The sequence below is a fragment of the Oncorhynchus gorbuscha genome, linkage group LG21 (assembly GCF_021184085.1).
Source record: "Oncorhynchus gorbuscha isolate QuinsamMale2020 ecotype Even-year linkage group LG21, OgorEven_v1.0, whole genome shotgun sequence".
In the NCBI taxonomy this organism is placed as follows: domain Eukaryota; kingdom Metazoa; phylum Chordata; class Actinopteri; order Salmoniformes; family Salmonidae; genus Oncorhynchus; species Oncorhynchus gorbuscha.
Genome location: NC_060193.1, coordinates 52,781,806 through 52,793,786, shown reverse-complemented (window position 1 = coordinate 52,793,786; position 11,981 = coordinate 52,781,806). Strand labels below are relative to the sequence as shown.

General features: G+C 51.7%; 1 long non-coding RNA gene across 1 annotated transcript; it reads left to right on the top strand.

The window, feature by feature from the left end:
- Positions 1 to 212: 212 nt before the first annotated feature.
- On the top strand, positions 213 to 2,302 carry LOC124008764. Its single transcript, XR_006834158.1, has 4 exons — positions 213 to 422; positions 1,290 to 1,382; positions 1,933 to 2,042; positions 2,178 to 2,302. It is a non-coding gene; the product is annotated as an uncharacterized LOC124008764 (long non-coding RNA).
- Positions 2,303 to 11,981: the final 9,679 nt, after the last annotated feature.

Sequence of the window (11,981 nt, the reverse complement as noted above, 5' to 3'; positions counted from 1 at the left end):
AACAGCTTACAGACGGTAGGCAATAAAGGTCACAGTTAGGAAAACTTAGGACACTAAAGAGGCCTTTCTACTGACTCTGAAAGAAGGATGCCCAGGGTCCCTGCTCATCTGCGTGAACGGCCTTAGGCATGCAGCAAGGAGGCATGAGGTCTGCAGATGTGGACAGGGAAATAAATTGCAATGTCCGTACTGGGAGACACCTAAGACCGCGCTACAGGGAGACAGGACGGACAGCTGATCGTCCTCGCAGTGGCAGACCACATGAAACAACACCTGCACAGGATCGGTACATCCGAACATCACACCTGCGGGACAAGTACAGGATGGCAACAACATCCGCCAGAGTTAGACCAGGAACGTACAATCCCTCCATCAGTAATCAGACTGTCCGCAATATAGGCTGTGAAACTGACAATTAACATGTAAGTCTATATTGTTGTTTTTTGTTTGACTTGTTTATGTGTTCGCTATGCGGGGGAAATGATAAGACAAGCGGAACTACGTAGCTAGTAACTGTTGTAACGGGGATCATTATTGTAGTGTAACGGACGTGAAACGGCTAGCTAGTTAGCGGTGGTGCACGCTAAATACATGAGTCCATGTCCCAGACAGACAGAACACTCTCCTCCCGAGTCCATGTCCCAGACAGACAGAACACTCTCCTCCCGAGTCCATGTCCCAGACAGACAGAACACCCTCCTCCCGAGTCCATGTCCCAGACAGACAGAACACCCTCCTCCCGAGTCCATGTCCCAGACAGACAGAACACCCTCCTCCCGAGTCCATGTCCCAGACAGACAGAACACCCTCCTCCCGAGTCCATGTCCCAGACAGACAGAACACCCTCCTCCCGAGTCCATGCCCCAGACAGACAGAACACCCTCCTCCCGAGTCCATGCCCCAGACAGACAGAACACCCTCCTCTCTACTCCTGAGTCCATGTCCCAGACAGACAGAACAACAACACCAGCAGAACAACAGTACCCCTCATTCTGAAACAATACCTGTTCAGATATGATACACTTTATGAGGCTCAGACCACTGACTTATATACACATCTCAGTAAAGCAGTACGTGTACAAGAGACACGTCCTGATAAAGTCCAGGTTGGTACGTTTTATCAATGTTGTATCAGACCATGAGAGGTCCAACTGTTTGGTGACCGGTCCCCTGACGTCACCTGTTCCTTATAGACACAAACCGTGCGCTTAGTCGGACATAGAATTGCTTTGACGTGTGTGTGAGCATGTGACGCGTGTTGACTGTGTGTCTATTTGTCCCTACCCCAGGTAACCAAAGAGGAGGAGTTCTTCAGTCTGTCTCACTGTCAGCTGTTGGAGCTCATCAGCCAGGACAGCCTCAAGGTGCTCTGTGAGTCAGAGGTATGGATTTGATTTATATTCTATTATACATGGCTTATCCTGAGGTGTATATTTATATACTTCACTTGTATGCATATTTCTATGTGAAAATCAAGATAACCGCCTGCCAAAGTGTGACCATGAGCACCTTAATGTCAGGTGTACAAGGCTTGTACAGACTGGGTGCGATGGGACGTGGAGAGCAGAGCTCCGTATCTCCACGCCCTCCTCAGTGCTCTCCACGTCTACGCTCTGCCTCCCAAGTTCATCAAGATACAGCTCCTTCTGTAGCTCAGTTGGTAGAGCATGGCGCTTGTAACGCCAGGGTAGTGGGTTCGATCCCCGGGACCACCCATACGTAGAATGTATGCACACATGACTGTAAGTCGCTTTGGATAAAAGCGTCTGCTAAATGGCATATATTATTATTATTAGCTCCAGTCCTGCCCCATCCTCAGCAAGGCAAGTCTCTATGTTGTCTATTTGTCTATGACCGGCTGCTGGGATTGATTGATAGGTTGAGGAATACCAAATTCGATTATTCAACTATTGTCATGTTCCTTCATTCCAGGCCAACTCCTGTAGCGACTTCCTTTCGAAGATATTCCAGGAAATGGCGTTGAGGAAGCCCCTCCCCCCTGCGCCTCACCGTGGAACGCAGCTTATCTACGTAGCCGGAGGGTAGTCTACAAACATATGATGGGATGGTGTGGGGTGTCGTAGGATACGATACAATGAGATAATTGGAAGACAGGATATGATGATATAATCCTATTATGGTTATGTACTGTCTGATCCTCCTGTGTTCCATCCCAGGTATCGGCAGCACTCTCTGTCTTCTATGGAGGCCTATGACCCTGGTAGGAACATCTGGCTGAAGCTAGCTGACATGGGCTCTCCCTGCAGTGGCCTGGGCTCCTGTGTGCTGTTTGACCTGCTCTCTATTCAAATGTTAAGAACAGTTTATTTTTAACTAGCTAATAGAAACATCACCATGTGAAGATATTCGTGTGTATATATTATATCTACTTCGTTTTATTAGTTGTTGGAGCAGAAGTTAATTCTGTTAATGGATGTTGTTTTTTTGTATGTAATAATATATATTTTGTTATTATATTAGACAGTAGTTTCCATATTATTCTAAGTATTGTTTGTTTAGTTATTTTCATTTGGACTCTTGAAAATGAGATGCACCATCTCAAGAGATTTCCTCCTGCAATATGTCAAATAAATAAGTGATGTCATAAAGGTCAGCCATTTTGGTCAGGGAGTTTGTCAACCATGGTTTGCCAGTGATAATTTCTTAAAATTCATTTTTTGGTACTATCTGCACTGTATGTGTGTTAGCCTGCCACTAGCCACTAAACGTTTTAAATTAACTGCCAATATGCTCACATTCCATTTAAACAATGCAGTCAATCTCCAACCATACACTGTCTGGAAGTTGTAAAGCAGACACTGTCTGGAAGTTGTAAAGCAGACACTGTCTGGAAGTTGTAAAGCAGACACTGTCTGGAAGTTGTAAAGCAGACACTGTTTGGAAGTTATAAAGCAGACACTGTCTGGAAGTTGTAAAGCAGACACTGTCTGGAAGTTGTAAAGCAGACACTGTCTGGAAGTTGTAAAGCAGACACTGTCTGGAAGTTGTAAAGCAGACACTGTTCATTTTTTGGTACTATCTGGAAGTTATAAAGCAGACACTGTCTGGAAGTTGTAAAGCAGACACTGTCTGGAAGTTGTAAAGCAGACACTGTCTGGAAGTTGTAAAGCAGACACTGTCTGGAAGTTGTAAAGCAGACACTGTCTGGAAGTTGTAAAGCAGACACTGTCTGGAAGTTGTAAAGCAGACACTGTCTGGAAGTTGTAAAGCAGACACTGTCTGGAAGTTGTAAAGCAGACACTGTCTGGAAGTTGTAAAGCAGACACTGTCTGGAAGTTGTAAAGCAGACACTGTCTGGAAGTTGTAAAGCAGACACTGTCTGGAAGTTGTAAAGCAGACACTGTCTGGAAGTTGTAAAGCAGACACTGTCCGGAAGTTGTAAAGCAGACACTGTCCGGAAGTCGTAAAGCAGACACTGTCCGGAAGTCGTAAAGCAGACACTGTCCGGAAGTCGTAAAGCAGACACTGTCCGGAAGTCGTAAAGCAGACACTGTCCGGAAGTCGTAAAGCAGACACTGTCCGGAAGTCGTAGAGCAGACACTGTCCGGAAGTCGTAGAGCAGACACTGTCCGGAAGTCGTAGAGCAGACACTGTCCGGAAGTCGTAGAGCAGACACTGTCCGGAAGTCGTAGAGCAGACACTGTCCGGAAGTCGTAGAGCCGACACTGCCCGGAAGTCGTAAACCAGACGCTGCCCGGAAGTCGTAAACCAGACGCTGCCCGGAAGTCGTAAACCAGACGCTGCCCGGATGTCGTAAACCAGACGCTGCCCGGATGTCGTAAACCAGACGCTGCCCGGAAGTCGTAAACCAGACGCTGCCCGGAAGTCGTAAACCAGACGCTGCCCGGAAGTCGTAAACCAGACGCTGCCCGGAAGTCGTAAACCAGACACTGCCCAGAAGTCGTTGATGATTGGACGTAGACAAGTTGTAAATGCAACAAGTACTGATATTGCATCATATAATAGACCTCTCAGCTTTCCAAGAAAACAACAATTTAGATATTTATGGACTGTTTACATATATTTTAGTGGCTTTTTACTGCAAATGGTATAAAACCTATAAACTGTATTTATGATTATATGACAATATTTTAGGTTGATAGTAATTCTATTAAATAATTTCTGATACATCACATGCCTTACTTACATTGTCCTGCATACATAAAACCAGGATGATGCCTGTACTGCCATTCATTACAATTAGACTGGTTTGGTTTTCTCCCTGACCACAATGGCTGCCATTTTCACTCTATTCTGGAACTTTGAGGGTTTATGACACAGCCCCTCTAGTAATTTAATGGAATCTATTTTACTACAGAACTTCTCAGAGACTCTTCTAATTGACTGTGCCATCATGTCCCCTCTATCGACAACTCTGACCATAACTCTAGCAGTTTTTCACACGCAGTCTTTTAATAACCATCGTCCACCTTTATTATCGTTCACATACTGTTGTCTTTGTCCACATCATAGGAGGAGGCTCCAGAGAAGCTGAAATGAAGACCGTTCTCTCTCTGACCTCACATAGTGTGTGTCACAAATGGCACCCTATTCCCTTTATAGTGCCCTACTTTTGACCAGGGCTCATATCGCAGTAGAGCCTCGTCACTGTGGGAGCATGTTGGTTAACCACCACTAGGTGGAGGAAGACGACTACCAAAGACTAGAGGGATGAGAACACAACAGGGCACATAACAGAAAGCACATAACAACAGGACACATTGGAGTGTGTTGTTCATTCTGTTGTTCATTCTGTATTCTAACTATGGTCATAGGACTGTTTAGTAGACGTCACTGCATTAGTCACCACTGGTTTACGTCAGACTCCTGTTTACTTATCTCTCTCTCTGTGTGTGGGCCTGTGCGACCCCTCCCCCTCTGTGCTAGCTGATGTTATCTCTGTGTGTGTTCAGTAGGAGTCTTTAGGGTCAGGCATATTCACATCCAAACCTCCAGGTCTCCAGTACTGCCAGGGCAGCGTTCACCTGCTGTCCCAGGTCTCACACCTGAGATCTGAATCTGTCCCCGATAAGAGGGGAAAGATGAGAACTAAAAGTTTGTATATTGGAGGTGGAAGGAGCAGAGCGGGAGGAGGTGGAAGGAGCAGCGAGGGAGGAGGTGGAAGGAGCAGCGAGGGAGGAGGTGGAAGGAGCAGCGAGGGAGGAGGTGGAAGGAGCAGCGAGGGAGGAGGTGGAAGGAGCAGCGAGGGAGGAGGTGGAAGGAGCAGCGCGGGAGGAGGTGGAAGGAGCAGCGCGGGAGGAGGTGGAAGGAGCAGCGAGGGAGGAGGTGGAAGGAGCAGCGAGGGAGGAGGTGGAAGGAGCAGCGAGGGAGGAGGTGGAAGGAGCAGCGAGGGAGGAGGTGGAAGGAGCAGCGAGGGAGGAGGTGGGAGGAGGAGGAGGTGAATGGAGAAGAGGGGGAGGAGGTGAATGGAGAAGAGGGGGTGGAGGGGGAAGAGGTGTAAGCAGACGAGGTGGAAGAGATGGAAACACGAGGGGAAAGAGGTGGAAGGTGCAGAAATGGAGGTGGAAGGAGGGGAGGAGCAAGGAAGAAAAAGATGAAGAGTGGGAGGAGCAGAAATGGAGTTGGAAGGAGGGGAGGTGGAGAGGTGGGAGGAGGTGGAAAGAGCAGAGGGAGGAGGTGGAAGGAGGAGAGGTAGAGGGAGTGGAGGAGGTGGAAAGAGCAGAGAGGGAGGTGGAAGGAGCAGAGAGGGAGGAGATGGAAGGAGCAGAGAGGTGGAAGGAGCAGAGGGAGGAGGTGGAAGGAGCAGAGGGAGGAGGTGGAAGGAGCAGAGGGAGGAGGTGGAAGGAGCAGAGGGAGGAGGTGGAAGGAGCAGAGGGAGGAGGTGGAAGGAGAGGGAGGAGGTGGAAGGAGTAGAGGGAGGAGGTGGAAGGAGTAGAGGGAGGAGGTGGAAGGAGCAGAGGGAGGAGGTGGAAGGAGCAGAGGGAGGAGGTGGAAGGAGCAGAGGGAGGAGGTGGAAGGAGCAGAGGGAGGAGGTGGAAGGAGAGGGAGGAGGTGGAAGGAGTAGAGGGAGGAGGTGGAAGGAGTAGAGGGAGGAGGTGGAAGGAGTAGAGGGAGGAGGTGGAAGGAGTAGAGGGAGGAGGTGAAAGGAGCAGAAATGGGAGGTGAAAGGAGCAGAAATGGGAGGTGAAAGGAGCAGAGAGAGGTGGAATGAGTAGAGGGAGGAGGTGGAAGGAGTAGAGGGAGGAGGTGGAAGGAGTAGAGGGAGGAGGTGAAAGGAGCAGAAATGGGAGGTGAAAGGAGCAGAAATGGGAGGTGAAAGGAGCAGAGAGAGGAGGTGGAATGAGTAGAGAGAGAGAGGAGATGGAATTGAGGAGAGAGAGAGGAGGAGGTGAATGGAGTAGAGGGAGGAGGTGAATGGAGTAGAGGGAGGAGGTGAATGGAGTAGAGGGAGGAGGTGAATGGAGTAGAGGGAGGAGGTGAATGGAGTAGAGGGGAGGAGGTGAATGGAGAAGAGGGGGAGGAGGTGAATGGAGAAGAGGGGGAGGAGGTGAATGGAGAAGAGGGGAGGAGGTGAATGGAGAAGAGGGGGAGGAGGTGAATGGAGAAGAGGGGGAGGAGGTGAATGGAGAAGAGGGGGAGGAGGTGAATGGAGAAGAGGGGGAGGAGGTGAAAGGAGTAGAGGGGGAGGAGGTGGAAGGCACAGAAATGGAGGTGGAAGGAGAAGGTGGAGGGAGGAGGAAGGAAGAAAGGGAGGAGGTGGAAGGAGCAACGAGGGAGGAGGTGGAAGGAGCAGAGAGGGAGGAGGTGGAAGGAGCAGAGAGGGAGGAGGTGGGAGGAGTAGAGAGGGAGGAGGTGAATGGAGAAGAGGGGGAGGAGGTGAATGGAGAAGAGGGGGTGGAGGGGGAAGAGGTGTAAGCAGACGAGGTGGAAGAGATGGAAACACGAGGGGAAAGAGGTGGAAGGTGCAGAAATGGAGGTGGAAGGAGGGGAGGAGCAAGGAAGAAAAAGATGAAGAGTGGGAGGAGCAGAAATGGAGTTGGAAGGAGGGGAGGTGGAGAGGTGGGAGGAGGTGGAAAGAGCAGAGGGAGGAGGTGGAAGGAGCAGAGAGGGAGGTGGAAGGAGCAGAGAGGGAGGAGATGGAAGGAGCAGAGAGGTGGAAGGAGCAGAGGGAGGAGGTGGAAGGAGAGGTGAAAGGAGGAAGTAGAAGGAGAGGGAGGAGGTGGAAGGAGTAGAGGGAGGAGGTGGAAGGAGTAGAGGGAGGAGGTGAAAGGAGCAGAAATGGGAGGTGAAAGGAGCAGAAATGGGAGGTGAAAGGAGCAGAAATGGGAGGTGAAAGGAGCAGAAATGGGAGGTGAAAGGAGCAGAGAGAGGAGGTGAAAGGAGCAGAGAGAGGAGGTGGAATGAGTAGAGAAAGAGAGGAGATGGAATTGAGGAGAGAGAGAGGAGGAGGTGAATGGAGTAGAGGGAGGAGGTGAATGGAGTAGAGGGAGGAGGTGAATGGAGTAGAGGGAGGAGGTGAATGGAGTAGAGGGAGGAGGTGAATGGAGTAGAGGGAGGAGGTGAATGGAGTAGAGGAGAGGAGGTGAATGGAGTAGAGGGGGAGGAGGTGAATGGAGAAGAGGGGAGGAGGTGAATGGAGAAGAGGGGAGGAGGTGAAAGGAGAAGAGGGGGAGGAGGTGAAAGGAGTAGAGGGGGAGGAGGTGGAAGGCACAGAAATGGAGGTGAAAGGAGTAGAGGGGGAGGAGGTGGAAGGCACAGAAATGGAGGTGGAAGGAGAAGGTGGAGGGAGGAGGAAGGAAGAAAGGGAGGAGGTAGGAAGAAAGGGAGGAGGTGGAAGGAGCAGAAATGGGAGGTGAAAGGAGCAGAAATGGGAGGTGGAAGGAGCAGAAATGGATGTGGAAGGGGGGGAGGTGGAGGTGGGAGGAGGTGGAAGGAGCAGAAATGGATGTGGAAGGGGAGGAGGTGAATGGAGAAGAGGGGAGGAGGTGAATGGAGAAGAGGGGGAGGAGGTGAAAGGAGTAGAGGGGGAGGAGATGGAAGGCACAGAAATGGAGGTGGAAGGAGAAGGTGGAGGGAGGAGGAAGGAAGAAAGGGAGGAGGTGGAAGGAGCAGAAATGGGAGGTGAAAGGAGCAGAAATGGGAGGTGGAAGGAGCAGAAATGGATGTGGAAGGGGGGAGGTGGAGGTGGGAGGAGGTGGAAGGAGCAGAAATGGATGTGGAAGGGGGAGGTGGAGGTGGGAGGAGGTGGAAGGAAGAGAGGGAGGAGGTGGAAGGAGGAGAGGGAGGAGGTGGAAGGAGGAGAGGGAGGAGGTGGAATGTGCAGAAATGGGAGGAGGTGGCAGGAGAAGAGAGAGGATGTGGAATTGAGTAGAGGGGGAGGAGAATTGAAAAGAGGGGGAGCAGGTGAAAGGAGAAGAGGGGAGGAGGTGAATGGAGAAGAGGGGGAGGGAGAAGAGGGACGAAGGACGTGGAATGAGCAGAGGGAGGAGGTGGAATGAGCAGAGGGAGGAGGTGGAAGGAGAGGGAGGAGATGAAAGGAGCAGAAATGGGAGGTGGAAGGAGTAGAGGGAAGTGTAAGGAGTAGAGAGGGAGGAGGTGAAATGAGTAGAGAGGGAGGAGGTGAAATGAGTAGAGAGGAGGAGGTGGAATGAGTAGAGAGGGAGCAGGTGAAAGAAGAGGGGAGGAGGTGAATGGAGAAGAGGGGGAGGGAGGAAGGACGTGGAAGTAGAGCAGAGGGAGGAGGTGGAATGTGTAGAGAGAGAGGAGATGGAATGGAGGAGAGAGAGAGGAGGAGGTGAATGGAGGAGGTGAATGGAGAAGAGGGGGAGGAGATGAAAGGAGAAGAGGGGGAGGAGATGAAAGGAGTAGAGGGGGAGGAGATGGAAGGCACAGAAATGGAGGTGGAAGGAGAGAAGGTGGAGGGAAGAGGAAGGAAGAAAGGGAGGTGGAATGAGGGGAGGTGGAAGGGAGGAGGTGGAAGGAGGAGAGGGAGGAGGTGGAAGGAGGAGAGGGAGGAGGTGGAAGGAGGAGAGGAGGAGGTGGAATGTGCAGAAATGGGAGGAAGGGAGGAGGTGGCAGGAGAAGAGAGAGGATGTGGAATTGAGTAGAGGGGGAGGAGAATTGAAAAGAGGGGGAGCAGGTGAAAGGAGAAGAGGGGAGGAGGTGAATGGAGAAGAGGGGGAGGGAGAAGAAGGACGTGGAAGGAGAGCAGAGGGAGGAGGTGGAATGAATAGAGAGGGAGGTGGAATGAATAGAGAGGGAGGAGGTGGAATGAATAGAGAGGGAGGTGGAATGAATAGAGAGGGAGGAGGTGGAATGAATAGAGAGGGAGGAGGTGGAATGAGCAGAGAGGGAGGAGGTGGAATGAGCAGAGAGGGAGGAGGTGGAATGAATAGAGAGGGAGGAGGTGGAATGAATAGAGAGGGAGGAGGTGGAATGAATAGAGAGGGAGGAGGTGGAATGAATAGAGAGGGAGGTGGAATGAATAGAGAGGGAGGAGGTGGAATGAATAGAGAGAGGGAGGAGGTGGAATGAGTAGAGAGGGAGGAGGTGGAATGAATAGAGAGGGAGGAGGTGGAATGAATAGAGAGGGAGGAGGTGGAATGAATAGAGAGGGAGGAGGTGGAATGAATAGAGAGGGAGGAGGTGGAATGAATAGAGAGGGAGGTGGAATGAATAGAGAGGGAGGAGGTGGAATTGAGTAGAGGGAGGAGGTGGAATTGAGTAGAGGGAGGAGGTGGAATTGAGTAGAGGGAGGAGGTGGAACGAGTAGAGAGGAAGGAGGTGGAATTGAGTAGAGAGGGAGGAGGTGAAAGGAGCAGAGAGAGAGGTGAGTGGAGGAGGGGAGGTGAATGGAGAAAGGGAGAGGAGAGGAGGTGAATGGATAAGAGGGGAGGAGGTGGGAGGCACAGAAATGGAGGTGGAAGGAGAGAAGGTGGAGGGAGGAGGAAGGAAGAAAGGGAGGAGGTAGAAGGAGCAAGAATGGAGGTGGAGGGAGGAAGGGAGAGGTGGGATGAGATGGAGGGAGTGGAGGAGGTGGAATGTGCAGAAATGGGAGGAAGTGGAAGGAGCAGAAAGGGAGGAGGTGGAAGGAGAAGAGAGGGAGGAGGTGGAAGGAGAAGGTGTAAGGAGAATAGGGGAGGGGGTGAATGGAGAAGAGAGGGAGGAAGGAGGTGGAAGGAGAGCAGGGTGGAGGAAGGAAGAAATGGAGAGGTGAGAGGAGGAGAAGAGGGAGGAGGGATGGAGGAGGAGAAGAGAGGTAGGAGGAAAGGGAGAGGAGGTGGAAGGAAGAGAGAGGGAGGGAGGGAGTGGAGTGGAGGAGGTGGAAGGAGGATAAGGAGGAGGTGGAATGAGCAGAGAAGGAGGAGGTGGAATGAGCAGAGAGGGAGGAGGTGGAATGAGCAGAGAGGGAGGAGGTGGAATGAGTAGAGAGGGAGGAGGTGGAATGAGTAGAGAGAGAGGAGATGGAATGGAGGAGAGAGAGAGGAGGAGGTGAATGGAGAAGAAGGGAGGAGGTGAATGGAGAAGAGGGGGAGGAGATGAAAGGAGAAGAGGGGAGGAGATGAAAGGAGTAGAGGGGGAGGAGATGGAAGGCACAGAAATGGAGGTGGAAGGAGAGAAGGTGGAGGGAAGAGGAAGGAAGAAAGGGAGGTGGAATGAGGGGAGGTGGAGGTGGGAGGAGGTGGAAGGAGGAGAGGGAGGAGGTGGAAGGAGGAGAGGGAGGAGGTGGAAGGAGGAGAGGGAGGAGGTGGAATGTGCAGAAATGGGAGGAAGGGAGGAGGTGGCAGGAGAAGAGAGAGGATGTGGAATTGAGTAGAGGGGAGGAGAATTGAAAAGAGGGGGAGCAGGTGAAAGGAGAAGAGGGGAGGAGGTGAATGGAGAAGAGGGGAGGGAGAAGAAGGACGTGGAAGGAGAGCAGAGGGAGGAGGTGGAATGAATAGAGAGGGAGGTGGAATGAATAGAGAGGGAGGAGGTGGAATGAATAGAGAGGGAGGTGGAATGAATAGAGAGGGAGGAGGTGGAATGAATAGAGAGGGAGGAGGTGGAATGAGCAGAGAGGGAGGAGGTGGAATGAGCAGAGAGGGAGGAGGTGGAATGAATAGAGAGGGAGGAGGTGGAATGAATAGAGAGGGAGGAGGTGGAATGAATAGAGAGGGAGGAGGTGGAATGAATAGAGAGGGAGGTGGAATGAATAGAGAGGGAGGAGGTGGAATGAATAGAGAGGGAGGAGGTGGAATGAGTAGAGAGGGAGGAGGTGGAATGAATAGAGAGGGAGGAGGTGGAATGAATAGAGAGGGAGGAGGTGGAATGAATAGAGAGGGAGGAGGTGGAATGAATAGAGAGGGAGGAGGTGGAATGAATAGAGAGGGAGGTGGAATGAATAGAGAGGGAGGAGGTGGAATTGAGTAGAGGGAGGAGGTGGAATTGAGTAGAGGGAGGAGGTGGAATTGAGTAGAGGGAGGAGGTGGAACGAGTAGAGAGGAAGGAGGTGGAATTGAGTAGAGAGGGAGGAGGTGAAAGGAGCAGAGAGAGAGGTGAGTGGAGGAGGGGAGGTGAATGGAGAAAGGGAGAGGAGAGGAGGTGAATGGATAAGAGGGGAGGAGGTGGGAGGCACAGAAATGGAGGTGGAAGGAGAGAAGGTGGAGGGAGGAGGAAGGAAGAAAGGGAGGAGGTAGAAGGAGCAAGAATGGAGGTGGAGGGAGGAAGGGGAGAGGTGGGATGAGATGGAGGGAGTGGAGGAGGTGGAATGTGCAGAAATGGGAGGAAGTGGAAGGAGCAGAAAGGGAGGAGGTGGAAGGAGAAGAGAGGGAGGAGGTGGAAGGAGAAGGTGTAAGGAGAATAGGGGAGGGGGTGAATGGAGAAGAGAGGGAGGAAGGAGGTGGAAGGAGAGCAGGGGTGGAGGAAGGAAGAAATGGAGAGGTGAGAGGAGGAGAAGAGGGAGGAGGGATGGAGGAGGAGAAGAGAGGTAGGAGGAAAGGGAGAGGAGGTGGAAGGAAGAG